This window comes from Bos taurus, chromosome X, assembly GCF_002263795.3.
Source record: "Bos taurus isolate L1 Dominette 01449 registration number 42190680 breed Hereford chromosome X, ARS-UCD2.0, whole genome shotgun sequence".
In the NCBI taxonomy this organism is placed as follows: domain Eukaryota; kingdom Metazoa; phylum Chordata; class Mammalia; order Artiodactyla; family Bovidae; genus Bos; species Bos taurus.
Window position 1 is genome coordinate 18,270,313 of NC_037357.1, and position 27,228 is coordinate 18,297,540.

Sequence of the window (27,228 nt, forward strand, 5' to 3'; positions counted from 1 at the left end):
GAGTCTTTAGCCAGGTTTTTGTTGTGACTGGCCCTTGCTGATATTGGTGGCAGTGACAAGGATAAGGTGCCAGGAGAGAAGGGAGGGTCAGTCACAATGTAGCCATCAGAATGGGGCTTGCTGTCCAGCTCTAAATGACGGGGGGCTGACTTGGCCCTTTCAAGCAGCATAACCTCTGAAAGTCTCACACTGGGGGTTCTCTTTACAAACTTCTGCACTGAATGGAAGGGTTGGGGCTCTGCTCCTTGGAACCAGCATCATAGCTATAGGACAAGTGCTCAAAAGTCTAAATATTCTCTATTTAACCTAGAAAGGAGTGGGGGGAAACCTCCCCCCACCTTTTGGTGCTTCTTTGCAATGTTCTAAGCAAGTACAGAATCCTAGGATTTTTGGAAGTTTGCTTCAATATATATGAGTCACATATGGCAATAAATCTCTGCTTTTTTCTTTAATTTGGCTATCTTTTCTGTGTATAGAGACACCCCTCCCATAGAGCGTGTTCTCTCGTTATCTCCGTTGATCCTTGCAGCAATCCTGTAAGGTCCTCAAAGGCAAACATCACATGTTAAAACTGTGGAAATGGGGGCCCAGAAGGGTGGAGACTCTAGGCCTTGGGCCTTCCCAGGAGCCTGCCCGGTTTCTCTCCGCCTTTACACCAGATACAAAATTGGAAGATACTACAGTGAGCAAATCATTGTGGCAAGGAAGGGAAAGTCCTGCAGTGACTTGACCTATGGACCACTGCTTCAAGATACGTGGTGAATTCTGCGTCAGTGCTGGCGGCCGCGTTGTTTAGGAGAGGGAGAAGAAATGACTCTCAAACTCAGCCAAGGGAGCAGAGCAAACAAAAGGAACAGAAGGCCTCTGGGAGCAACTTCCCACAGCTGCAAAAAGCTGAGAGAAGCTCTAAGAGGGCAAATGGCAGTGAGGGGCAGAGACCGAACTCTCCAGAACAGCTCGAGGTTTGAAAATGACAAGAGGAACAACAGAGTATTCACAGGCTGAAGATGGCAGACCTGTTAGACAGCGGCTGAAGGTGTCATTTGTGTTTCCACTGTCACTTTTTAAAGTTTTCTTTGTATTCCTTACTTATGGGAACAAAGAAACTGAGTCCACCCAAGGCTGTTCATTAGAGGCAGCTATCTGGTGGAGAAACTGAAATTCCTCTGAAGAAGGAAGGAAGGAAACAAACATTTACTGAGACACTGTGCTAAGGGGCTTTACTTGCAATATCTCACTGAATCCTCACAGCAACCCCGTGTGGGAGGTACTCTTAGTAATAGCCCCATTTTACAGAAGAAGTTGAGCATCAGATACATTAGGGAACTCACTAAAGACACAAAGCTAGTAAGTGGCAAAAACAGGATTGGAAGCATCTGCCATAAGCATGGAGCTCCCGGAGTTTTCTCTCTAGTATTTGCTGGTGCTAGGAAAGTAATACAGGGCACGTGTCTGATAAAGAGGACATCACAAAAAGAGGCATAGATTATTTATGGGGTGATGACAGATGGGAAGGTGAGGAAATTAATAGCTTTTCAAACAGAGGGAATCGAGAAAAAAAGCAATAAATGAGAGACAGAAATTCAGAAGTGCTCAGAGAAGATAATTCAAGGTCACTGATCACTCCTTGTAGTTTTGAATTCTTAAAACCAAGCTGTCATTCCTGATTTCAGTGGAACACATTTATTCCATGAGCTGCATGGTGACCCAGAGTATAATGCACCTTAGGACACGCTGTATATTCAGGCCTTCCCCATCTATTTTTGACAAAGGAAATGGGCAAAGCTTCTGTAAAAAGCCACCAAATATGGCAACCCCAACTCTGAAGAATGGCCTGCTAGATCAACCCTCAAGATCTCTATGACTGGAAAAAAGGTACCGCACTTTCTCAAACTCTTTCATTTGTTACAGAAGTGGGGAATCACATGGTCCTACTTCCACCCCGAGGACAGAGATTGTGTCTCTTTCTGATTTCATCATGTTTTTAAAAGGAATGCTGGGGTATGTTTACCAGGCCTGGATGTTTGTGAAGCTATGCGCAGGGCTTGGATGGGAGGGGGAAGGGAACAGACCGCTGAAAGGGACTTCACGTTGGCTCCATGTTCTAAATAACTTGCTGGGCAACCCTGGTGCCCTCATAAAAGTTGAGCTTCCAGAAACATTTTAGTACTCACTTTAAAAAAAATCCCATGTGGTGAACATTAAGAAAGCAGTGGGGCTGGGATGTTCTTGGTTCCTGGTCAAAGGCACTAGCTTGAGATGTTGGAGAAAGGAACTGACCTGGTTTCCCCTAATACTACCATCTGGCATTCTCTCAGACTCCTCATGAAGAATCCTACATTGTTTGAGCCATGCACTAGCTCACAATAAGAACTGAACAACTGTGGCCCCCAGCTGTTAGAAATCAAGACAGCGCTATTAAAACCAGCAGGGCCAACCCAGCAGAAGAGCCTGGCCATTTTGCATGGAAAGCGACCCTCTCCTAAACCCGGGGATTAGTGTGTTCACGTTGGGACAGTCACTGAAGCAGGTGCTCATTCTCTGGGTGGTTCAGAGTTATTTTTCTGACTGCCTAGAGGTAGAGGCTGAAATAGAGTAAGTCCTCAAAGGGCACGACCCCATCCAGGGGATTGGGAGATAAGGGAGATATTCCTTGTTCTTTGCTCCCTTGGAAAATGGAAAGACAAATTCTCGGCATAAAATGGCAGCTGCCCTGGTGTTTGTGCTACAAAACCAGAGGGAAGGAGCAGATTAAAGAAATAGGAAGGATTGTCCTTCTCAAGGGATATGGTCATTTGGGACACATCACTAAGAATGTATGTTTAAATTCTGAATCTCTAATTAAGCAACACTTTCGAAAGGGCCACCTTATCATTGTTTATAAAATAAACTGATTTTCAGGAAGGGGGATTTTCCCCTTCATTTGAGAGATTTTGCTGGTGAGTGATCATCAAACTAGGAGGCATTTTTTTAAAAAAATCAAGTTTTAAGTAGTATTTGTTATTTCTAAATATAAGAATTTATGGTTTTACTTTGTCTTCTGAAGATTCCATGAGCTTATCTATAAAGGTGACTAAAAATTTGGTGCTAGTAATGTTCTAGTTATGATTCCTCCTATATGGATACATGCTTGGGATGTCTAGGATGATTGGGTATTGGGAATAATAAGTGGTCTTGGGGAGGAGATGATAGAGGAGACAGTGACGTAGCTCACTTACAGGACAGAAATGGGTGAGATTTATATGGACGGGGAAAGGGTGAGAAGAAAGTCTGAGGAAAGACTCTTCAAAATAATATCATAGAGGGCTCAAGGCGAGATGATACTCTAGCAGCTAAGTGGCTTTGATGTGTCAGAGAAACCTGGTAAAAAGCTGTGCTCAGTTTTTACATGCTGAGTAACCCTGGGCTTTCTAAGTGTTGCTTTCCTCATTTGTAAAATAAGGATAGTAACAACAACAACAATACTTCCTAGGGTTGTTGTGAGGAGTGAATGAAACCAAGGAGTGTAAAAGTGCTTAGTACAGTTCCTGATATGTAAGTGCTCAATAAATGGGAGCTATTATTAAAAACCATTCCTTTTTTTTTTTTTTTTTTGGCCATGGCACAAGTTTTGTAGGATTTTAGTCTCCTGACTAGGGATCGAACCCAGGCCCACAGCAGTGAAAGTGCTGAGTCTTAACCACTGGACCACCAGGGAGTCCCATAAAATCATAATTCTTGAATACAAAAACTAAAGTAAACTAGGCAGAGAAACAGGGCTCATAGAACCTTTTAGAAGCTCCTAAACTACTTCCCTGGTGGCTCAGATGGTAAAGAATCTGCCTGTAATGTAGGAGATCTGGGTTCAGTCCCTAGGCCGGGAAGTTCCCCTGGAGAAGGAAATGCCAACCCACTCCAGTATTCCTGCCTGGAGAATTCCATGGACAGAGCAGCCTGGAAAGCTACAGTCCATGGGCTCTCAAAGAGTCGGGTACGACTGAGTGACTAATACTATATTTTCAAACTATTTTAATACTGATGTCTAAGCCACATTCTGAGTTTTTAAAATGCCTGGGCATTGGAAATAGACCTAAGCTTGAAATGGGGCTATGTTGCTTCCTAGCTGGGTGACCTTGGGAAAGTCACTTCCCCCTCCTGGCCTTAGTTTCCTCATAAAGAAACAGGCCCAGGTATAATAACTACCTCTTGGGTTGGAAGGTTGAATGAGGTAGGAGAGACGGCACAACCAGAGCCTGACACAGAGCAAATGCCTGATAAACGAGACCTATAGCCTGGGCTTGGGCAGACAGCCTGACTGCGGGTTTCCTTTCACCCCCACTTCCCTCCACCCCCTTGTGAGTCCCAGCTGGACTCTCATCAATCTGCAACTCTCCCCAGGGGGTTGCTGGAAATTCCTGGCAAGGATGTCTCCAACAGGGATGAATTTTGGATATTCCTCCATCCACCCCTGTTACCACTTGAATTATGGGGAGAGAGAGAAGGAGAGAAGACCCATTGAGAGGGAGAGGAGAAAACAAGCGTCTTCTGTACACTCCTGCCCTGGCGAGCCCAGGCTTATGCCTGAAATAGGTGTTCGGTAAATACTTGAGGAATGTATGTACAAATGAATGAAAAAAAAGAGGCGGTGGGCAGGCATCCGGGAAGGCAGAGACAGAAATTAGATTTGTGGCAACCTTTTCCTGATGATGTACCGCAACATCTCTCAGTTGCAGGGGCCTCCCCAGGCAGGGGACCAAGGCCAACCCTAATCTTCTCCTTCCTCAGGCACAGGTTACCGGCACATACTCATCACACCCCCTCCAAGACACCCAGACAGAAGTGCGGTGGTGGATCGAAGCTCTCCACTTGGGGTTCAGGGTACCTGAATCTCTCTGCTGTGTAAGAAAACAGCTTAATTTCCTTGCTCATCCAGGGATGTGCAGATAGAATCCCATACAGTATTGTGAGATCCCTTCTTGTCCTGAGGCTGAGCAGTTGAGGGGCCAGATGACTGATCTGCCAGCCACTTCGATTTCTCATACACAAGCAGTCTGACTACCAAGTTTTGCTGTGAACGATGTGCAAGTGAGTGAGGACACCTGTACATACAGGTGGGCCATCCGAGCATCGAACGTGCATGACAATCATGTAAGGCACCGAGGTGGAGGATTGTGCTTTTTACCGGCAATGTCTTAAAACCTCTGTGCCATAGTTTCTCAGTGCCTTTCATAAGCTCAACTTCTGTTCTGACATTTGTTTCAAAGAAAGTTTCCTTCCATAAAAATACCACTTAAGGACACACATGCAGGAATGTGCATTTGGCCTTTCCTGGGTGTGAAATATTTTATTTGATGTGCTGATTGTCAAACTACATTGCTGGAAAACTAATATACCCTTAATTGCCTGGGTGACAACCTCTCACTACAGAAGCAACAGTGATTTGATCCTGAATCCTTGATTCTCGACCTCTTGCTGCCCGGGACTCCCAGCCTCAATGTCACACCCAATCTCCTGTTGCCTACAAATTCTGCTAATGACACATAGAAACAGGCTCAACATCTTGAAAAGAAAAAAAACCCACCACCACCAAGGATCTGGAAAAAGAGTGTGAGGATTCCATCCTACGTGATTGAAAATTTTAAAAATATTTTAAAGAGAACCATTAAGCCAGGCCTTTCTAAGCCAGGAAACTTTTGATTGGTTCCACATTCACATCATCTCTGGCTCGATTTGGTTCTTGGGGTTTGACTCAGCAAGCTTTTGTATTATCTCATTCCACATATGCTGAGGGTGAGGGGTATCTCTAAGTTGCCCTTTTATAGTTACAAAAATATATATATATTAGTGAAAATCAGAGCTGACTTTCACTGTGGGCAATTCCAGCTAATGTGTCAGCACATGAGCTCTAGGCAGTGTGTGGAGAGGACCCCGAGGTAGGGGTAATTTTGGCCTGGTGGCAGCTGGCTGGGCAGCTGGGAGTGAGCAGCTGCAGGAGGGGACTGCTTCCACAGAGGGTAGATTTAAAGTTGGACTTCTGTGCAGAACTGTTCAAGTTGACCTGACCCTGGGTCAAATTCTATCCCTTGGTGTACGTTACCAGCTTATGCTTTGACGTGAGATGAACAGCGGTGGGGAAGTGAGCCAGGGCCATAACAAGGACCCTTGCCTACTTCTGGATTCACAGCATTACTGAGGAGATTTCAGGTCCTGAAGGTGGTAATTCTTAGGTGATCTTCTTCTCAACGTGATGTTTGGGTGGAGCTTCGCCAACAGGGTTCTCATTTAAAGTTTAGAATGTCCTTTCATAACTGTTGGAAACGAGGTTTGCATACATGGAGAGTATCTATGATTTGCCCACTTCTGTTTAAAAAAAAAAAAAAACAAAAACACCCTTTTTGACTGTAAATCCTGTGCTCTGTAAATAAGTTTTGGGTCCAAGAAGACCAACGACTCACATTTTCATACCCCACTGCCCACCCTGCTTCTGGAGCCCACAGCCACAGGAGGGGGAGGCATCTGCCTGGGAGGGGCCACAAATGGATCCAAACAGACATATTTAGTTAGTCAACGAGCTCATCATCTTCTGAATTTTAAAATTTACCATGAGCAAATGTAAGTGCAGGCTCCCTTTGAAAAAATGTACAGCATTTCCCTCAGAGCAACTCAGTAAGTGCAGGAAGGTGAGAACCACATTCCATCCAGGTGTGCGGGACTGAACACCTGTGAGTTTGGGAACAAAGTCTCAGCTGTTCAACCTGAGGGGCCACGACTGGAAAGGCAGAGTGCCTGGGCAAAGAGACACTGGCTGTCAGACCCCTTCTTTCCAGTAGAATCCAAGGTCATCTGGCCATTGGTTCCGTATCACTTCTCCTTCCTCCTCCACACCTCTAACATTGACTGTGCGCTCACAATATGCCCAACACCCTACTAAGGGCTCTCTGAGCCTTCCTAAGTTTCCTTTCTCTCTCACTTCATTCGTGTGCTACTTACAATGGCCCCTGCCTGGCACATCAGCTTATTTAGGAGACCTACTAGGTTTCAAGGTAGCAGGTGGGGGTAGGGAAGGGGACAGGTATTAACATCAATGTGGTTGTCCTTTCTGTCCTCCTGCTTAACCTCCAAACTAGAAAAACGAGCAAGTTTCATGCAGAATAAATCAAATGCCAACACATTTCTTGGTTTTCTGAACTGGTAACACTTTCCCCTGCTTAAAAAATGTGGTCAGGCCTAAAAATAAGCCCAATGTATAAAGTTCTGATACTTGTATTCTCAGAGAATGCTCCTAGGAAAGTGTTGTAAAATGCCCTTGAGTAGATTTTCATGGATTATGATTTGATTAGTCATTCCCAGTTCAAGCTATTTTGCTGAAAACCACTCTCATCGGAAAACTTGGTGATATTTGTATCTTGCCTGTTTTTTTTTCTATAGGCATCTGCCCTGTTATGTGTGCACTGGAATTAGATCCTCTTGGCAGGGGACACTGAGGTGATTTCAGGAAACTGTGTGTGTTTGGTGATTGCCAGTTGCTGATGGGTACAGGACCACTCCTGAATCCAAACAAGAGCCTGGGCCAGGTGTGGGGAGGGGCATTATGAGAAAACAGTCGACTTGAGTATGATAGGCAAGGGGAGAATCCTCAAGAAAGCTCAAGCCGGAGGAAGGGAGTAGAAACTCGGGATGAAATCATTCAAGAGCAGTAGAAAGCAGAAGGGCACCTTGCAAAATAGTTGATTTAGTCGGGGGCCCAGGGAACCAAGTTAATTCCAGCCCTGCAGGCACGGGAATGAGGGAGGGTTGAGCAACCGCTCTGGTGTCAGGTGGCCATGAGGAGAGCACTGTTCATTGTAACTTGGGAATTTCATGTGAAATTCAGCCAGCAAGGACCTTGTTTCCCCTAAGGGACTGGGGGTTGGGGGAAGCCTGGGTGGCCTGGGGCTGGATCATGGTATATTGAGAAGAAAAGGCAAGTTTATGAGTTAAAGGCTAAACAGGTTGGACCTGTCCTTGAAATGTACTGACATGGAACATCTGCACCCCCCTTGCAATTCCTCCCACTGGAAAAATCTGGCTTCCTTGCTGACTGGTGGGGAGGGGGCCTCCTATGTGAGTGACAGGGAATGGAAACTTGGAGAAGCATGGGAAACAGTATTTGGGCTCTAGGGTCAAAGTCTAAAGGAAACTCTTCTCAAATCTTTTGTGCTCACTCAACTTAACTCAGTTATTCCCATGGGGGAAATAAATAAAGGTAACGGAAACCATAATTTTTGATCCCTAACAGTCCTTATGTAGCCTGGGTAGGCACCCTAACCTAGCACTGGTTCCTGCTGGGTGATTTGGAAAGATCCTTGGTGGGTGGAAAGAAGCCCCCTAGAGGTGGACACATTGTCATACATAGCATCTCCAGGGCCTAGATTCCATGACAAGAGTGTACAATGGCTTCCCAAACTCAATAGGTAGGAAGCCTGTGCTTTATTACCATTAGCCCATGGACTTGAATAGTGCTTTTCACTCCAGAGTATCTCCGTATCTATTCAGTCTATCCAGTGTGACTTCCCAGGTGGTGCTAGTGATAAAAACCCACCTGCCAGTGCAGGAGACGTAAGAGACACGGGTTCAATCCCTGGGTCGGGAAGGTCCCCTGGAGAAGGAAATGGCAACCCACTCCAGTATTCTTGCCTGGAGAATTCCATGGACAGAGGAGCCTGGCAGGCTACAGTCCATGGGGTCACAAAGTCAGACACGACTGAAGTGACTTAGCACAGCACACAATGTGACATGGGGGATAAGTAATGTTTTTCCTATTTTCATAATAGAGAAAATAAATACAAATCAAAGTTTATTTTTCTTAAAAAGGTTTTCAGTAACTATGTTTAATTCAATGAGAATCTTGCTACCTTCTCCCTCTTCATTCATCTAACAAATACGTACCAAGCACCTTTTAGTAACACTAGTGTGTCAGATGCTTGCATGCATGCATGATAAGTCACTTCATTCGGGTTCAACTCTTTGCAACCCTATGAACCATAGCCAGCAAGGCCCCTCTGTCCATGGGATTCTCCAAACAAGAATACTGGAGTGGTTTGCCATGCTCTGCTCCAGGGGATCTTCCTGACCCAGGGATCGAACTCGCATCTCTTATGTCTCCTGCATTTGGAGGCAGGTTCTTTACTACTAGCGCCACCCGGGAAACCCTGTTAGATGCTTGGGAATATACAAAAATGAACTAAGACAAGGTTCCAACATTCATTCTAGTTACAGTCCCAAATAGGAGACATGTGATAAACTCACACATCATTATCTAACACTTAGTAGCCTGAAAAACATGTAACTAAAATTGTGATAAATGACTCCAAGGTCAGATTCAAGTGCTGTGAGAGTGTGTAACACAAGGATCTAACCTAGTCTTGGGGTCTGGCTTAAGGCCTCCCTGAAGAAGGGCCATTTCCACACCAGTTCTCAGACTTTGAACTGGGGTTGCAGATGGGGACATAGTGAGCACATGTCAACAGAATGACCAAGACCAAAGCTACAGAGCTGCAGCACAGGTCAGCACAAGTCACCCCCTGTAACTCTTATCAGGTTTCTCTTCCTCTCTTTCCGGTTACTCTTTCCCCTACACTGCCACCAGCCATTACTTTCTCCCTTCATCTGAATACAGCTTAGGTGGGTTTCTATCTTTCATCTTTGAAAATGAGGCAACAGAGATAAGAATCCGATAGCATGAAAAGCCCAACATCCGGGTTATGTATATGCGTGCATGAGTGTGTGTCATGTAGATGTGGGAAGATAATGATAATATTTAAGAAACATTGCTTTAGGGATCTCCCTGGCTATCTGGTGATCAAGAATCTGCCTGTGAATGCAGGGGACATGGGTTCGATCCCTGATCCTGGAAGATTCCACATACTGTGGGGCAACTAAACCTGTACACCACAACTACTGAGCCTGTGACCTAGAAAACTGGAGCTGCAGCTACTGAAGCCTGCATGCCCTAAAGCCCATGCTCTGCAACAAGAGAAGCCATCACAATGAGAAGCCCGTGCACTGCCTCTAGAGAGTAGCCCCTGCTCACCAAAACTAGAGAAAGCTCATTGATGTATACCAAAAACCATCACAATATGGTAAAATAATTATCCTTCACTTAAAATAACTTAATTAATTGAAAAAACAGAAAGCACATACACAGCAACAAAGACCCAGCGCAGCCATAAATAAATAAAATATACTACTTTAGAAACTACCATTCCTCATACACTGCCACAAAATTGAAATCACCAGGGTGCTTATTTTTATCAATTTATCTTTTGGATCTTAGGGAACTGAATGTAGAATGTTTACAATTGGAGTGGTGGGGTACTGGGACTACAGAGTGAGGGGTGGAGATCTTGATGCAAAGAGTTTTGCCACTCAGGATAATACCCTTGAGGTCCATCCAAGTTGTTGTACTTTCCTTTTCATCACACCCAGAGTTTGCCTAACTGTTCATCTATCAAAGGACATTTGGGTTGTTTTCAGTTTGAGGCCATTACAGGGAAAGCTATAAGCTGTAAACATTAATGTACAAGACTCTGTAGGGGGCATTAGTTTTCATTTCTCTGGGATAAACGTCCAGGGGTGTGATTTCTGGGTCCTATGATAATTGCATGTTTAGTTTTATAGGAAACTGCCAAACTATTTTCCAGAGTGGCCACAGCATTTCACTTTCCCACCCACAGTATCAGAGAGTTCTGGTTTTTCCACATTCTCGCCAGCATCTGGTATTGTCACTGCTTTTTATTCAATTGTTCTAATAGGTGTGTAGTATTAATAACATTTCATTGTCTAAGTTTGCATTTCCCTAATGGTTAATGATGGTGAACATCTTGTGTATTTATCATCTGTATTTCCTCTTTGGTGAAATGTGTCTTTATGTCCTTTACCCATTTTCTGGTTGGATTGTCTGTTTTATTCACTGTTGAGTTTTTAAAACATTCTTCATATAGTCTAGATATGAGTCATTTGTCAGATGTGTGGTTTACATATGTTTTCTCCCATTTTATAGGTTGTCTTTTCATCCTCTTTAACAGGACCTTTCATGGAGCAAAAGTTTAAAATTTTGATCAGGTTCAATTTACTGGTTTTTCGTTTTCTGTATTGTGCTTTTGATGTCAAGTCTATGCACTTTCCCCCTAGTCCTAGGTCCTGAATATTTGCTGTTTGTTTTTAAAAATTTTAGTTTTACATGTAAGTCTGTGACACTTTTAACTTAATTTTTGTATGTGATGAGACTTAGGATGAGGTTTTTGATGAATAATTTTATGTATTAAGTTGGCTAGGCCATGGTGCCCAGATGTTTGGTAAAACAGCTGAATGTTGCTGTGAAGGTATTTTTTATTTTTAGAAAAGATTAACATTCAATTCAGTAGACTATAAGGCAGATTACCCTCCAAAATATAGGTGGGCTTGATACAATCAGCCAAAGGCCTTAAGAAAAAGATTGACCTCCCCCAAGGAAGAGGCAGTTTTCTAGAAGACTACCTTCAGATTGGAGCTGCAATATCAACTCTTTCCTGGGTCTCCAGCCTGCTGGCCTGACTTGCAGATTTGGACTTGCCAGTATCCACAATTGCATGAGCCAATTTCTTAAAATAAACATCTCTTTCTTTCTTTCTGTATATATTTAAAGTACAAATGGAATTCAAAGAAGGAAAGGTGGATAGTCTTTTCAATAAATGGTGCTGGAAAAATTGGATGTATGTATATACACACATACACATACATACATATATACACACATTCCCACATTCTTTCTATACACACACAGTCTTTACACAGACACACACAGTTTATTGGCTATGTTTCACTAAAGAACTCTAATACAAGGTTCTTTTATTTTGCCCATAGATATCCAACTTCTCCAGCACCATTTATTGAAAATGCCATCTTTCCTTCACTGAATTGTATTTACAGTTAAAAAAAAAATCAGTTAAGCATATTTATGTGGGTGTATTCTGGATTCTATTCAGATCTGTTGGTCTATATATCCTCCTGCCAACACCACAGGCTGAAAAAATATTTATTTGTTTGTGCTGGGCCTTAGTTGTGGCATATGGGAGCTAGTTCCCTGACCAGGAATCGAACCCAGGCCCCCTGCATTGGGAGCTCAGGGTCTTAGCCACTGGACCACCAGGGAAGTTCCCACCATAGTCTTGATTATTAAAGATACGTAGTAGGGCCAACTGATTCTTTCCTCTTTTTTTTTGCTTTTTTCAAAATTGTTTTAGCTATTCTAGTTCCTTTGACTTTTTGAATAAATTTTAGACAAAATTCTACAAGTCTTGCTGAGATTTTTATTAGGAACTACCAACTTGTATATTAGGAGCTACCAACTTGATTAGGAACTACCAACTGAAGAACTATGGACGGATTTTCAAGACATTGTACAGGAGGCAGTGATCAAGACCATCCCCAAGAAAACAAAATGCAAAAGGGCAAAAAGTGGTTGTCTGAGAAGGCCTTACAAATAGCTGAGAAAAGAAGAGAAGCGAAAGGCAAAGGAGAAGGGGGAAGATATACCCATTTGAATGCAGAGTTCCAATGAATAACAAGGAGAGGTAAGAAAGCCTTCCTCAGTGATCAGTGTAAAGAAATAGAGGAAAACAATAGGATGGGAAAGACTAGAGATCTCTTCAAGAAAATTAAAGACACCAAGGGAATGTTTCATGCAAAGATGGGCACAATAAAGGACAGAAACAGTATGGAACTAACAGAAGCAGAAGATATTAAGAAGACGTGGCAAGAATACACAGAAAAACTATACAAAAAAGATCTTAATGACCCAGATAATCATGATGGTGTGATCACTCACCTAGAGCCAGCCATCCTGGGATGCAAAGTCAAGTGGGCCTTATGCAGCATCACTATGAACAAAGCTAGTGGAGGTGATAGAATCCCAGTTGAGCTATTTCAAATCCTAAAAGATGATGCTGTGAAAGTGCTGCACTCAACATGCCAGCAAATTTGGAAAACTCAGCAGTGGCCACAGGACTGGAAAATGTCAGTTTTCATTCCAATCCCAAAGAAGAGCAATGCCAAAGAATACACAGTTGCACTCATCTCACACACTAGCAAAGTAATGCTCAAAATTCTCCAAGCCAGGCTTCAACAGTGCATGGACCATGAACTTCCAGATGTTCAAGCTGGTTTTAGAAAAGACAGAGAAACCAGAGATCAAATTGCCAATATCCGCTGGATCATGGAAAAAGCAAGAGAGTTCCAGAAAAACATCTATTTCTGCTTTGCTGACTATGCCAAAGGCTTTGACTGTGTGGATAACAACAAACTGTGGAAAATTCTGAAAGAGATGGGAATACCAGACCACCTTACCTACCTCCTGAGAAATCTGTATGCAGGTCAAGAAGCAACAGTTAGAACCAGACATGGAACAACGGACTGGTTCAAAATTGGGAAAGGAGTATATCAAGGTCGTGTATCGTCACCCTGCTTATTTAACTTATATGCAGAGTACATCATGTGAAATTTCGGTCTGGATGAAGCACAAGCTGGAATCTATTATTGGGAGAAATATCAGTAATGCAGATGACACTACCCTTATGGCAGAAACCAAAGGAGAACTAAAGAGCCTCTTGATGAAAGTGAAAGAGGAGAGTGAAAAAGTTGGCTTAAAGTTGAACATTCAGAAAACTAAGACCATGGCATCTGGTCCCATCACTTCATGGCAAGTGGATGGGGAAACAGTGGCTGACTATTTTTTTGGGCTCCAAAATCACTGCAGATGGTGATTGCAGCCATGAAATTAGAAGACACTTACTCCTTGGAAGGAAAGTTATGACCGACCTAGACAGCATATTAAAAAGCAGAGACATTACTTTGCCAACAAAGGTCCATCTAGTCAAGCTATGCTTTTCCCAGTAGTCATGTATGGATGTGAGAGTTGGACTATAAAGAAAGCTGAGTGCTGAAGAATTGATGCTTTTGAACTGTGGTGTTGGAGAAGACTCTTGAGAGTCCCTTGGAATGCAAGGAGATCTAACTAGTCCATCCTAAAGGAAATCAGTCCTGAATATTCATTGGAAGGACTGATGCTGAAGTTGAAACTCCAATATTTGGCCACCTGATGAAAAGAACTGAGTCGTTAGAAAAAACCCTGATGCTGGGAAAGACTGAAGGCAGAAGGAGAAGGGGCCAACAGAGGATAAGATGGTTGGATGGCATCATTGACTCAATGGACATGAGTTTGAATAAACTCTGGGAGTTGGTGATGGACAGGGAGGCCTGGCGTGCTGCGGTTCATGGGGTTGCAAAGAGTTGGACACAACTGAGTAACTGAACTGAACTGAACCAACTTGTATATCATTTTGAGGAGAACTGACATCTTTATTGGGGGCCTCCCTGGTGGCTCACATTGTAAAACGTCTGCATGCAATGCAGGAGACCCAGGTTCGATTCCTGGGTCGGGAAGATCCCCTGGAGAAGGAAATGGCATCTTTATTATGTTGAGTCTTCATATCCAGGAACATGGCATTTCTCTCCATTTATTTAAATCTTCTTTAATTTCTTTTCTTCTTTTTTTGCCATGCCATTAGCAGCTTGTGGGATCTTAGTTCCCCCGACAGTGATTGAACCCAGGCCCCTGGCTGTGAAAGCATGGCATCCTAATCACTGGACCGCCAGGGAATTCCCCTCTTCTTTGTTTTCTTTCATTAGCATTTTGTAGTTTTCAGCATACAAGTCTTATGCATATTTGTTAGGTATATGTCAAAGTCTTTTTTTTTTTGAGCAATTTTAAATGGTATTATATTTTTTATTTTGGTGCCCATGTTTCATTGTCAGTATATAGAAACATAATAGATTTTTAATATTTATTCCGTGATCTTGCTGAACTGACTTATTAGTTTTAAGAGTTAAAAAAATAGATTCCTAGCCTTCCCTGGTGGTCCAGTGGTTAAGAATCTGCCTGCCAATGCAGAGGACACAGGTTCAATCCCTGGTCTAGGAAGATCTCATGTGCCTTGGGACAACTAAGTCCATACTTTACAGCTACTGAGCCCACATGCCGCAAATACTAAGCCTGAATGCCCTAGAGTTCATACTCCACAAGAGAAGCCATCACAATGAGAAGCCTATGTACCACAACTAGAGAGGAGCCTCTGCTCACCACAATTAGAGTAAGCCTGTGCATTGCAATGAAGATCCAATGAAGCCAAAAAAAGAGAAGATTCCTAAAATATGACACAATTGAACTTATCTATAAAACAGACTCACAGATATAGAGAACAGACTTGTGGCTGCCAAGGGGGAGTTAGGAGGGGGAGGAAAGGATTGGGAGTTTAGGATTAGCAGATGTAAACTATTATATACAGAATGAATAAACTACAAGGCCTTACTGTATAGCACAGGAAACTATATTCAATATCCTGTGATAAATGGAAAAGAATACAAAATATATATATGTATATATATAACTCACTTTTTTGTATAGCAGAGATTAACACTTTAAGTCAACTATACTTGAATAAAATGAATTAAAAAATAGCTTCCTTGAGATTATCTGTGTAGATTATCATGCCACCTGCAAATAGAAAGTTTCATTTCTTCCTTTCAAATCTATATGTCTTTTCTGTCATTATTGTCCTGACTAGAACTTCTAGCACTATGATAAAAAAGAATAGTAGCAATGGACATCCTTGCCTTCTACCTGATCTTAGGGTGAAAGCATTCAGTTTTCCACCCTTAAATATAATATTAGTTGTAAGGCTTTTTTTTTTTTTTTTGGTAGGTACCCTTTAGCAAGTTAAGGAAGTTTCCTTCTATTCCTTGCTTGCTGAGAGATTTTGTCATGATTGGATGTTGAATTTTGTCAAATGTCTTTTCTGCATCAGTGGATATGCTCATGTGATTTTTCTTCTCTCAGCCTGTTAATATGATGGTATACATTATTGGTTTTTAATATTCAACCAGACTTGGATACTTGTCACTGTCCCACAAGATGGTGGAGTAGAAGGACGTGTGCTCATCTTGTGAGAACTTCAAAATTGCAACTAACTGCTGAATAGCCGTTGACAGGAGAATGATCCCAGCAGAAAAAGATACTCCACATCCAATGGCAAATGAGAAGCCCCAAAAAGATGGTGAAAGGAAGAGTGAAAGTTGCTCAGTCATATCTGACTCTTTGCAACCCCATGAACTATACAGTCCATGGAATTCTCCAGGCCAGAATACTGGAGTGGATAGCCTTTCCCTTTTCCAGGGGATCTTCCCAACTCAGGGATCGAACCCAGGTCTTCTGCATTGCAGACAGATTCTTTACCATCGGAGCCACAAGGGAAGCCCAAGAATACTGGAGTGGGTAGCCTATCCCTTCTCAAGCAGATCTCCCTGAGCCAGGAATCAAACTGGGGTCTCCCATATTGCAGGCGGATTCTTTGCCAACTGACCTATCAGGGAAGTTGATGGTAGGAGGGGCAAAACTGTGCTTAGAATCAAACCCTTTACCCACCAGAGATGCTTGGAGGGCTCAAACAAAACCTTGTGCACACCAGGACCCAGGAGAAAGGAGCAGTGACTCCATAAAAGATTGAGCCAGACTTACCTGTGAGTGTCCAGGAGTACAGCCATGAAATTAAAAGATGCTTGCTCCTTAGAAGAAAAGCTATGACCAACTTAGACACCATATTAAAAAGCCGAGACATTACTTTGCTGACAAAGGTCCATCTAGTCAAAGCTATGGTTTTTCCAGTAGTCATGTATGGATGTGAGAGTTGGACCATAAAGAAAGCTGAGCACTGAAGAAGTGATGCTTTTGAACTGTGGTGTTGGAGAAGACTCTTGACAGTCCCTTGGACTGGAAGGAGAGCCAACCAGTCAATCCTAAAGGAAATCAGTCCTTGATATTCATTGGAAGGACTGATACTGAAGCTCCAATACTTTGGCCACCTGATGCGAGGAACTGACTCATTGGGAAGGACTCTGATGCTGGGAAAGATTGAAGGCAGGAGGAGAAGGGGACAACAGAGGATAAGATGGTTGGATGGCATCACCAACTCGACGGACATGGGTTTGGGCAAGCTCTGGGTGTTAGTGCTGCAGTCCATGGGGTCACAAAGAGTCGGACACAACTAAGTGACTGAACTGAACTGAACTGGATACTTATAATGAACCCTACTTGGTCATGGCATATAATTCCTTTATATTGCTGAATTCTACTTGCTAATATTTTGCTAAAGATTTTTGCATCTATATTCATGAGGGATATTGGTCTGTAGTTTTCTTGTACTGTCTCTAGGTGGTTTTGGTTTCAAGGTAATGCTAACTTCATAAAATTAATAGGGAAATGTTCCCATTACTTCTATTTTCTGGAAGAGATAATGTAGAATTGCTGATACTTTAAATATTTGGTAAAATTATCCAGTGAAATCTTTTGGAACTAGAGAGTTCTTTGTTGGGAGTTTTAAAATTATGCAGTTAATTTCCTTAATAGTTATAGGGCTATGAACTCTATTTATATTGGGTGACTTGTGGTAGTTTGTGTTTTTCAAGGAATTGGTCCATTGCATTTAAGTTTTTAAATACAAGTGTGTAGAGTTCATGGTACTACTTTATTGTACCCCACCCTTATCTGTAGGATCTGTAGTGATATCTCCTGTTTTGTTCCTGATATTGGTAATTTGCTTCTTCTCTTTTTCCTTTGTCTGTCTTGCTAGAGATTGTCAAGTCTATTGATCTTTACAAAGGAACAGCTTTTGTTTCATTTATTTTCTTCATTGTTTTCCTTTATTCAATTCCATTGATTTCTGCTCCTTATAATTTCCTTCCTTCTTGCTTTGTGCTTATTTTGCTCTTCTTTGATAGACACATACTTTCTTTTTATTAATGTTTGCATGATATATCTCTTTACATCCTTTTACTTTCAGTTTCTCTGTATCATTATATTTGAAGTAAGTTTCTAGTAGAATGCATATAATTGGGTCATATTTTTCTTATCCACTCCACCAATCTTTGTCTTCTAATTGATATACTTAGACCATTTATACTTAATGCAATTTTTTTATAAATTAGAATCTAAATCTGCCATTTTATTTTTTGTTTTCTGCCTTTTATTTCTCAGATTTCTTTTTTCTGCCTTCCTGTGGGTTACTTGAATATTTTTTGGAATATCATTTTGATTTATCTGTCATGGTTTTGAGTGTATATCTTTGTATAGATTTTTAGTGGTTCCTTTAGGTATTTATATATATATATATATATATATATATATATATATATATATATATATATAAATAACTTACCACACTCTAGTGATGGATTTTTTTACCATTTCAGGTGAAGTGGAAACCTTACCTCCATTTATATTCATTTACTTTCCTCATAGACTCAAGAGGGGAAGGAAAGTCTACTGGATTTCTTCATATTTTTGTTTATTGTGTTCTTTCTTCCTTATATTCCAAGAGTCCTTCTTTTATTATTTTCTTTCTGTTTGGAGAAGTTCTTCTAGCTATTCTTTTAGGGTAGGTGTGATGGTGACAAATTCTCTTAAGTTTTCTTCATCTGAGAATGTCTCCATTTCCCTTTCATTCATGATGGACATTTTTGAGGGATGTAGGATTCTGGGTTAGCAGTCCTTTTCTTTTAGTGCTTGAAAAATGTGCCAATTCCTTATTAGAACATTGTCTCCTTGTTCTATTTTCTTTTTGCCTTTAAGACTTTCTTTGTTTTTAGTTTTCAGAAGTTTGACTATGATGGGTCTTAGCGTGAATTTCTTTGCATCTATCCTGCTTAGGGTTCTTTCAGCTCTTTGAATATGTAGGTTTATCTTTTTTTCCCAAACTTGGAAACTTTGAGATTTTATTTTTTCAAATGGTCTTCAGCCCCTTTCTCTTTCTTCCCTCTTCCTGAGACTTCAGTGATATCAATGTTATTATGTTTTGTTATAGTCCCATAAGTTCCTGAGGCTCTTTTCATTTTTTTCCAGTTCTCACTATGTAATTTCTATTGTTATACCTTCAAGTTCATTAATTCTTTCGTCTGCTCTATTCTGTTGAGCTCATCCACTGAGTTTTTCATTTCTAAATTTTTCATTTAGTTCTTATTTGTATCTTCGTATTTGTTTGCTGAGATATTATATTTCTTTGCTGAGACTTTCTAGTCTTTTCATTTGTTTCAAGCATGTTTGTAATTGTTCACTGAAGCATTTTTATGGTAGATGCTTCAAAATCTTTGTCAGATAACTGTAACATCTCTTATTTTGATTTGGGCATCTGTTGATTCTTTTTTTCATTCAATTTGAGATCTTCCTTGGTCTTGGTATAATGAATGATTTTCAGTTGAATACTGTTCATTTTGGGTATCATGTAATGAGGCTCTTATTTAAGCCTTTTGTTTTTCCTATTTGGACAAGTTTCCCCTACTCTGGCATGGAAAAGAGAGTTGCTGCCTTGTTAGTGGCACATTGGGGTAGAAGTTCAGGCTCTCCACTCATCATTCATTGGCATGGGTGTGTGTGGAAGTCATAGTTTTTCCTGTGATGTTTGGCTACAGTAGAGTAGTACTTGTCTAAAAGTTGCCTACTTTGCTAGGCTGCCCCTTTCTTGGTCCTTCGGCTAAAGAGAGCAGGCCTTTCTTGTTTGTTTGCTCCCACTTGGTTTTTTCTTAACTGCTGGTGTCTCCAGCATCCAGTCTGGAATCAATGAGGCAAAAAGAAAATCCAGGGAACTCACCATCACGTCATTCATTGGTTACTGAGGTCTTTAGCCACTCTGCCTTCTTCTTTCCACCTTTCTTGGTCCTCTTATATTTGTTTTATATATAACACCCAGGGTTTTTAGCTTTATTTAGTGACAAAAATAGGGACGAGTACATCTATTCCAGCTTCTTTTCTTGGAGGCAGAAATCCCCATTTGATGCTTTGGACTCCACACCTCTTATTAGCTAAACCTCTTCACTTATCCCTGAAGGTGTGGTGTTAAAAAGTCAGTTTGATATGCGGTCTTCATTGAGTGAGTGGATCATGCTCATGTAGCCTGTGAGATATTGAGGCAGATCCATAGATTAAGGCATCCCCAGAGTTCTCCAGCTGCTGAGCTGGTGACAGATTCCTTAAATCTGTTCTGCTCTTGAATAAACAAGTCTTCAGTATGTGCCCAGAGCTGCAACGGGTGTTTAAGAGGTTATGGAGAAAGCTGTAGCCTTCACTCTCAGGATGTTTAATGTCTAGTTGAGGAGAAAAGACAAATGAATTCTCCATGTCAGCACTTGGCATATAGTAGACAATCAATACTTGCTTGATGCTAGGATGAGTGCTGCTGAACAAATGTTAACTGTCCCTGAATGACAGGTGCTAAAATAATTGTGTGATACAGACTAGAATTGTTGTCTGAGCCAGAAGACAGGCAGTGGTGTGGTTTGGGAGTAGTCAAGAAGGAGGTAGAGGTTGGGTTGTTTTGTAGGTTGGGTTGGACATAGAAGTATTTTTTTTTATTGAGGTATAATTGACATATAACATGATATTAGTTTCAGGTATACTGCATAGTGATTCAATATTTGTATATACTGTGAAGTGATCACTACAATAAGTCTAGTTAACATCTGTCACCATACATAGTTACAAATGTTTCTTTCTTGTGATGAGCATTTTTAAGATCTACTTTTTAGCAACTTGCAAATATAATAATATGGCTTTATTAATTATAGTGTCCATGCTGTACGTCACATCCTCATGACTTATTTATTTTGTAACTGGAAGGTTGTGCCTTTTTGAAGGTATTTTTTTGAAGGAAAAATGGACAGGACTTGTTAACAGACTGTTTATGTGGGGGCTGGGGCATGAAAGAGAGTAAAAAGCCAGACTAGTTCAGATCCTGGGTCACTGGGAGCCAAGCAGAAGACTATATGTTTGATCTTGGACCTGATTAGCTTAAGTTGTTAGCAAAAGATGCAAGCACAACTGCACAGTTTTTGGACTATCTGGAACTGAGGGACAAGACAATATCAGAAAAACTCATTTTTTCACCTGAGAGTCTCCAGAAGATGTAGGCCCTAGCTCCAGCTTTGCAGCCAAAAAAAACTATGTAATCCAAGGCAATTTACAATGCCTCCCTGGATTTTGATTTCCTTATCTGTAAAATGGAGTGCATTGCTATGTGGTTTTTAATGAGATAACATTTGATCAGCAACCAGCACAGTATCTGGGATTTGGAAAGAACTCTGGACTTGTTGGAATATTTTCCTTTTAGCTGTAAAGTTCTAGGATTCTGAGATTTCTTTGAAATGTGAAGAATACTTACTGTATCTGCCTTCTACGACTGAGTTTTCACTTAGTAGCTTTTCCCCCCAGCAGAGCCCACCAGTTTTTATTATGTAAAGGTCAGAATGTGAGGGAGGGAAGGTTGTACATGTTGTGTCTCAGTCTTCTCAGACTTCCTAAATTTTGAGCATTTGCAGCTTTCATGCTTGAATCAGAAAAGCCTCCATTTCGCTGACTCCAGCCCTCCACTCTGGGGAGTACAATGGGCTGGTAGCCATTAATACACAGGAAGGGAGGGCTTTGTGATATCTTAAAGCTATTGGATTTTATTTATTTCCAGTTTGTTCAACATTTGTTCCACAGATCTGGACAGTTTTAAAATGGGTGGGGATGGGGAGAGAGAAGGATGAAACCTAACTAGGCCTAGAGAAAAGGATGAACAGTTTTGCCTTTCAATATCAAACTGAGGCTCTTAATAAACCTCGAAAAGACTTGTAGGCATAATTTTGCTTTTCTGAAAACAACGCTGCCTTGACTTTCCACGTGGCATCTGAAGAGTAGACTCTGGTTTGAGAAATTGTTTCATATTTTGTGACTAGGATAGTATTTCTTTCTTTCCTTAATTGGAAAAATTAATTAAAGAAATTTTAATTTAATTTAATTAATTAAAATCTTTTTAATTAAAGATATTTTTCAGGTTTGTAAAGTAATACAAGCTCAGTGTAAAGAATTTAGAATTTACAAATATTAGAATATGAAAATAATTCATAATTCTACTATTAGAATCATTGTTAATATTTTGTTTATTTCCTTTCTGTCTTCTTTCTTTTTGCACGTGTGCACACACACACACACACGCAGGAGATCATATTGTATGTTCATCTGTATCCTCCCTTTCTCCACTTAGTTTAGGCTGCAAGCATTTTCTCATGATGTTATAGACTCTCTTAAACACGATTTTAAATAACTACAAAACATTTATAGTATAAATGTTACTACATAAGATTTTATAATTTAGACATTGAAGTTGATTTCACTTTTTATCTAATTTAAATGATACTACAATGAGTTTCTTAGTATTTATATCTTTTGTGCATTTCTGGTTTTTTTTTTTTAGGGTAGTCCTTGGAGAGTTTCTGGGTGAAAAGATAAGAACACCATTAAGGCTTTGGCACATTTTGGCAAATGACCCTGTGAGAAAGTTGTATCAATTTGCATGCCCAGTAGTATTTGAGAATGCCTGACTCACTACATTGATGCAGAATACTTCACCATATTTGTGCAAGACAATATTATGGATCATTTCCATTCAAAAGGCATTTACTGAGCACCTACTATGTGTAGCATGCCGGGCTAGGTATGAGACTCACCCCCCATTATGCAGTGTAAGTGCTAGGCAGATAACACACATACAAAGATGGTTAAAAATACAAGTAAGTGCAATCATATATCACTCTCTATGGCGAGGGTTGGTATCATTCAGCCTTCAAATAGCTACTTTTTGAGGAAAGACACTGTGCTAGCAAATTTTCAAACAGAATTGCAATCTCATACGTGCTTTTTAAAAAAATGCACTAATGTGAACCTTGCAAACAACAGGGGTTCAGTTGTAATAATTTACACTGTATTTCCTGATGTAAATTAAGGTCACAATGGAGAGGAATATGACAAATCCACAACTTTTCAAAAAGCAAAAACCCTATTTGGGTGAAAGGACAATTTCTGCTTTTGTCAATTCCCTTTAGAAAGTTAACCTGTTAGTTATCAGAGAAGGGGGACACAGAACACACAGAAAGCTAACCTCCTTCTGGCAGCTGGGGATAATTTGTCAGTCTCCTTTGAAATGTGGCTTTGTGCTCACTGGTGAAGGCAGCTGGAACAGCAAAAGCATGACAGACAAAAGCTGAAATCCACATGAAGAAAGGTCTTTTTCCCCCAAATTACTGCCTGAGTTAGCAACGGTCAGAACAGAAAGTACATGTATATGTTCCCAGCAACAAGCATGTCCCGAGCTAGAGAAGGCCCCTGTGCTACAGGAGCCACTGAGAATAGTAGTAGCCCTGAATGGGGCTGCTGGATAGCATTTAAACAAGCCCTCTACCCACATGAAAAATTATACCCTCAAATGTAATCCATTTAAAGCAGACATGAAATGAATGAAAGTATCATGTTTTAAAATCTAGTCAAAAGCATTTACTATTCTGAAAAGGAAGACCTACTTAATATATAGTGGACATTGTCCACTATATATTGTCTAGACATATAGAAATAGAGGTTTTAGTATATGATTTCAAGTTAAAAGGTAACCAGTGGAATTCACTAAAAATAATACTATCCAACTGGAAACAATGCAAATGTCTTTCAACTGGTGAGTGAGTACACTGGTACATTCAAGCGATGGAATACTACTCAGCAATAAAAACAATGAACTACTGAGACATAAATCTCAAAATAATTAAAATGAGTGAAAGAAGCAGTATAAAAAGTTCTCATATTTGCTGGTTCCATTTCTATGACATTCTGGAAAAGGCAAAAGTATAGGAACATAAAACAGATCAGTGGTTACCAGGGGTTGGGAGTGAAGGATGGGGTTGATTACAAAGGGCAGCATAAGGAAGTTTTGGGGGGTGATATATATTGATTGTGGTGGTAGTTATATGACTTTTTGTATTTGTCTAAACTCATTAAACTGTATAACCCAAATAGGAAATTATACTGAATACTATTTTAAAAGGTGAATTTAAAAACCTCATAAAGATAATACTATCAAACGTGGGGAGGTGGAGAAAGAAAGGAGGTTGAGAGTAATGCTAAGTGACCTAAATCCATAGTTTTTACAGCAAGGAGTCAATAGATAAGGCTTCAAATGGATAAATTAAGAAGTAGGAGTAGAGACATATTTAGAAATATTGAAATAACCACCAGATGAATTGAAAACAGAATCTCTTAACAATGGCTGCTTCTGAGGAGTGACACTAAGGGTAGGGCAGAAAACTTTTTTTTTTTTTTAATTACAAGCGTTCCTATATTACTTGATTTTAAAAAATCATTCTCATGTATTACTTTGATTTAAAAATAAAGGCAGTGGAAAATGCACTGGACTGGGAATCATGGAACCTGATCTTTAACCTTCAGTCTGCACTAATTGAATGACTCCCTTCTCTCTGAGTCTTGGTTTCTATTGATATATCCATAATATAAAGGGGTTGAACTAGATGACCTTTAAGATCCCTTTCAGACCTAAAAGAATTTATAACACCAGATGACTGGCATACCTACAACAATTCTTTATTGAACCCAAAGCTAAGAAACAGACATTCTTATTTTTAAACCTGGAAGGGACTCAATCATCAAATTAAAGACTTTTTTTAACCACTGAAGAAACCAAGACACAGAATTGTTAAAAGACCCACCTGAAATGACAGTTAATTGGCACAGAGCTAGGACTGGAGCTTAGGTCTCCGCCTGAACTCTTGCCATCGCACCACCCAACTTCTACTGGGTCTAATGGAGTTATTCCCAGGCACCAAGGCTGACAGAAATTCCTGGAGATGACACCAGACGTGAAACTCATATGCCTACATGGTTCCACTGGCCTGGGAAATGAGTCAGAATTTTGGAAGTGGTCCCTGACATAAGAATGGATGATGCAGTACCATAGGCATCCCCAAGTTGATTAAGGCTATGTTAGAGCCCCATCTGAGGACTTCACTTGACTAATGACTGGAGAATCGACCACCTTAGACAGCTCTTGCCAGCCCACTCACTTTCTTCTTTGTGCGATAGGAATCCCACCACTCAGAAATACTACCCTTTTCATTCTGCTTTAAAACAATATTTTTCTCATCGGTCTTTTATCTCTACAGCCTCTAAGCGCATGATATATTTCACCGAAATCTATGAAGTATGATAGATACGTCTACTTGGAAACATTTATCAACCATCATCAAATTAAAACAATACCTGGGTATGGCTTAGCAATCCTCCTAGAAAGCGAGTTGAAACAGGCCCCAGACTTTGACCACACTATCTTCTTAGGAAAGATCTTCCATGTTGGCTAGCAAGCAAGCTGTGAGCATGTGCGTTGTGCCAAGTGTCTTGCCCATGCCCCCCCCCTTCGCCTGAGCCTGAAGGCTCACTGGCCCCTCATCGCACAAGGTCTGAGATTTAGAGAATAAGGACACCATTATGTGGGGCTATCATTCTTCCCTGGTGGAAACAACGCTGCCCTTTGTAAGCTCCCAGCGAACTTCAAAGGGTGTGGCTATCTCTCTGTGCTCCCAGGGAAGCCTCCTTGGGAAACATCGCTCACAGTGTCCTTCTAGTACTAGAATCTTCTTCAGCTGATAAGTGAGTTAAAGAAGGAATTTTTAGGCTGCTCCCCCACAGCCCGTTGGTACTCTGTCTACCTTAGAAACAAGATTGTATTTTTTTTAGTCTTCCTCCCTTGGAAAACACTTGTTTGCCAACTTTTGTGCCCCCCTCCACTCCTGAATCAGGGCTCCCACTCAAGCCTGGCTGTCTGCCCAGTTCTGAATCTTGCCTTACCTACTGCCTGGCGTTTACTTCACAACAGCTGGCCCAGGGATATCGAGTACTTAGCCTCAGCTGCCAGCTTAGGGAAGGAGAGGCCCCTGGAGTTGAGCCTGTGACAAAGACAGCACTTGTTCCCACACCAGTATTCTCAATGTCAACAGCAGTGACAGGCTTGGTGAGAACTCCACAAGCCCAGGGATGTTTAGACATCCAGCTTCCAGACTGGCTTCGACTCTCCCCACAATGCTCTGAGGTGACTAGAAACCAGTAATAAGATTCTCCTTTTACAGTGTGGAAAGGCAAACACCGGGACACTAGGGATTTACCCAAGGGAACGATGATCGTAGTGTTCAAAACAAAAATCAGGATACCTGGTAATGACAAACACTGGTCTCTGTGACTTGCCAATTTGTTGATGTGAAAAGTGCTGTAACCTGGTTTGCTTGTCACTGAGTGATTGTGCTGGTGCCACCCAAAGTGATGGATGATGGCAAGGAGGTTGATGTGAGAGGAGGGGTGGTTCATGCCCTGTGGCGGGATGGCAAAGAGACGCTCTATCCAAGACCATCTCTCCTGGGGGGCTGCATGGCATTCCTCTCTTCCTTCCACCAACAAATGTTGACTGTAGTGGAAACACTGAATCTTAACCACCTGAGCACCAGGGAAGTCCCAATATGTAGATGTATATATATACATACTGTGTGTATATATTTATATACACATACATACATATATACACATATATCTTCTGGTGGCACAAATGATAAAGAATTTGCCTGCAATGCAAAAGACCTGGGTTCAATCCTGGGGTCAGGAAGATCCCCTGGGAAAGGAAATGGCAACCCACTCCAGTATTCTTGCCTGGAGAAATCCCATAGACAGAGGAGCCTGGTGGGTTACAGTCCTTGGGGTCTCAAAGAGTTGGACACAACTGAGTGACTAACTTTTTTCTTTCTCTCTCTCTATTTTTGTAATGATATCCTTGCATATCTAAAAAACTGATATGCAAGGATATCACTACATCATTCACTCACTGAGATGTGAGTGAATTATAATTTTACATCAAAAGTTAACGAGCGTTCAGGAGGGTAGTTAAATGTACAGTGAACATGCAGAAATAAAAACTTTCTTATATACCAGCAATAACCAGTTAGAAAATATGCAAAAAAGACACAAGTCATAACAGAGGTGTACATGGGAATATTACCCAGTACAAAGAGCTGGGCATCTCCTCTATATGATTCTAGGACACCCGGGGCTAGAAGCAGTGCCATGGTGCCAGTTTCCCAGGCCTATTGGCCTCTGGCCTTGGCCTTGGCCTTGGCCTTCTCCCTCTTGAGGCTCAAGCCCAGTTTAGGGACTGGCTGTCCAGCTCCAGGTGGTCCCATCAACTTCCTTGTTCTCTCCCCAGTCAAGATACAATTGCTCCCATAGCAGACTAGCTTGCACAAATGGTTCCCAGCCTCACTCAT

At 41.2% G+C, this 27,228-nt stretch overlaps 1 protein-coding gene and 1 non-coding gene across 3 annotated transcripts in view; both read right to left on the bottom strand.

Annotated features, from left to right (window-relative positions):
• The window catches only part of PLAC1 (placenta enriched 1), a 36,665-nt gene extending 11,342 nt beyond the window's left edge, over positions 1–25,323 (bottom strand). The window contains exons 1-2 of one of the 2 annotated variants that reach the window (XM_024988285.2): positions 25,184–25,323; positions 23,022–23,093 (exon numbers count right to left, since the gene is read on the bottom strand). The gene's annotated coding sequence lies outside the window, so the exon portion shown is untranslated. The remainder of the gene's footprint in view (positions 1–23,021; positions 23,094–25,183) is intronic. The other variant, NM_001077057.2, reaches the window with a different exon arrangement.
• TRNAE-UUC (transfer RNA glutamic acid (anticodon UUC)) lies at positions 3,625–3,698 on the bottom strand. The gene has a single exon. It is a non-coding gene; the product is annotated as a tRNA-Glu (tRNA).
• Positions 25,324–27,228: the final 1,905 nt, after the last annotated feature.